Source organism: Silene latifolia, chromosome 11, assembly GCF_048544455.1.
Source record: "Silene latifolia isolate original U9 population chromosome 11, ASM4854445v1, whole genome shotgun sequence".
NCBI classification, from domain to species: domain Eukaryota; kingdom Viridiplantae; phylum Streptophyta; class Magnoliopsida; order Caryophyllales; family Caryophyllaceae; genus Silene; species Silene latifolia.
Genome location: NC_133536.1, coordinates 132,328,983 through 132,331,344, shown reverse-complemented (window position 1 = coordinate 132,331,344; position 2,362 = coordinate 132,328,983). Strand labels below are relative to the sequence as shown.

General features: G+C 37.8%; 1 non-coding gene across 1 annotated transcript; it reads left to right on the top strand.

The window, feature by feature from the left end:
- The first annotated feature begins 343 nt into the window (after window positions 1–343).
- Window positions 344–450, top strand: LOC141615510 (small nucleolar RNA R71). Its single transcript, XR_012529928.1, has one exon. It is a non-coding gene; the product is annotated as a small nucleolar RNA R71 (small nucleolar RNA).
- The last annotated feature ends 1,912 nt before the right edge of the window (window positions 451–2,362 follow it).

Here is a 2,362-nt window from a genome sequence, read left to right as displayed (position 1 = left end):
TGGGATTGATGAAGATGCCGTCATGGCATTAACATGATGCTTTGGTGATTTTGAGACTTCTTCAAGTCTAACCATAGCTTTTTGAAACTTCAAATTGATGGTATCAATGTGAGCACTAAGTTGAGCACCCAATTGAGTAACGGAGTCCACTTTATGCTTTCCTCCTCTAGTAGCCTTGCGAAGTCTACTATATTGTGAGTTATGGACCGCCATTTCCTCAATTTTGTTCCAAGTTTGATCGTCATCAACTTCGGTGAACATTCCATTTGATCCCATGTTGAGAATGTTCCTTGAATCTTCATATAGACCGTTCGAAAATTGTTGTACCAAAATCCACTCGCTAAGTCCATGATGAGGACATGAGCGACAAATTCCTTTCAACCGCTGCCAAGCTTCATACAAAGATTCTTCATCCCTTTGCTTAAAACCCGTAATTTGAGCTCTTAGCATGTTAGTCTTTTCCGGTGGGTAGAATTTTTTGTAGAAAGCTAGAGCCAACTTCTTCCAAGAATCAATTCCGAGAGTGGCCTTATCAAGGCCCTTCAACCATTGTTTCGCGGTGCCAATTAGAGAAAAAGGAAATAAGACCCATCGAATTTGGTCTTGAGTTACACCGGTTTGAGAAATTGCATCACAATAGTCACAAAAGGTCTCCATATGAGAGTGAGGGTCTTCACTAGACATCCCCCCAAATTGGCTTCTTTCGACTAATTGGATAAATGCGGATTTGGCAATAAAATTTCCGGTTAGATGTTGTGGTGTGGGAGTACCGTTGGGTAGGTTCTCCTCGGTGGGTACGGAATGTGATGAAAACTTAGGCATTGTGGGTTGATTTTGTGTTGTATTTTGTGTTGGGTTCTCCTCACCTTCTCTTGCAAAAGGGTTAATGAACTCAATAGTTGGTCGACTATCTACAACCTCACTAATACCTCTCAAATTTCTCCTAGCAAGTCTTCTATTGGTTGTCAAAGTTCTTTCAATTTCACGATCAAAAGGTAACAAATCACCTTAGCTTGTGACCTTCTAGACATGCAAAATATCAAACAACTCGAAAACATTTAGAACAAACCTTGGGGAGTTTTACTTCCTCAAGGCAAAGAAGGACACAACTAATAACAATGTAAGAAAATCTAAATCAAGTTAACACCGTCCCCGGCAACGGCGCCATTTTTGGTCGGACTAAATCTTTTCGGTAACTTGTCGTTAGGAGCACCTAGACCAAAACACAATTTATAGCTTCACAAACAACTCTACAATTAGTAAAGAGGCAAGTAAAGGTCGGATCCCAAGGGACGGGAATTGAGATGAGATTTCTATTGCAACTAGCGGTGTCTTAGGGGTGTCACAATTTGGGTTGATGTAGAAGGTCACTAAACTAAATAGCAATGAAAGTAAACTAGCAAGATGAATTAAAAAGGGTTGTAAACAATTGATAAAAGGCACTAGGGTGTCATGGGGTCATAGGGGATTCATGGGAATTGATCATACAAACATGTTCTCAAATTATAAGCAAGCAATTATTGTTGTGATGGATTGAGTTGGGTTATATCTTACAATCCTAGGAAAGTTTGGGTCCAGGAGCCGAATCGATTAGATTGTACAACACCTACAAGTCGACTTAGTCTTCCCTACTCAACAACATGCGTGGTCTAATGAGACTCGAGTTGGTTTATGTCTTACAAGTCTCATTGAAAAGGTAGGTGATGGGTAAAAAATGCAAGGATTCATAGGCTCGCATTTCATCAAACATAATATGTGCATGAGTTGAGATCAAAAAAAGCAAGCAAATAAACCATGAAAGCATATTAATTTAAGCATGAATCATTCCCAAGTTGGTTTCCCCTAATTACCCATTAACCCTAGCTAGGTGACTACTCACTCATTATCATGTTGAACATGCTAGCAAGGTTATCAATCATACCAACAAAGTGAAACATGATGAATAAATGAAAGTAATTAACAATAATTAAAAAGGGATTAAGAGAATTATACCTACTAATGATTCCCATAATAAAGCAAAGAATAAAAGAAGTACTTGATGCTTGATTGAGAGGTTGTCAATCTCCCAATAATAACCCAAATAATCTTCAATTACCCAAAATAAAGGATGAACAAAAGAGAGATTAAGGAAATAAAACTTGTATTAAAACTGATTAATTTTTGATTACAAAACTAAAGAGAGATTTGATTGGTATTAACTACTCTAAGAATTGATAAGAAGAACATCCTCTTCTAATTAGACTAATGGGGTATTTATAGTGGGGATTAGGTGTAGGAATTAGGGTTAACTAAGGGCTTAAATGACGATTAAGTCCCTACTTAAGGAAACGCCAGTATTTTTAAAAGGATGGGCATCTTTCTT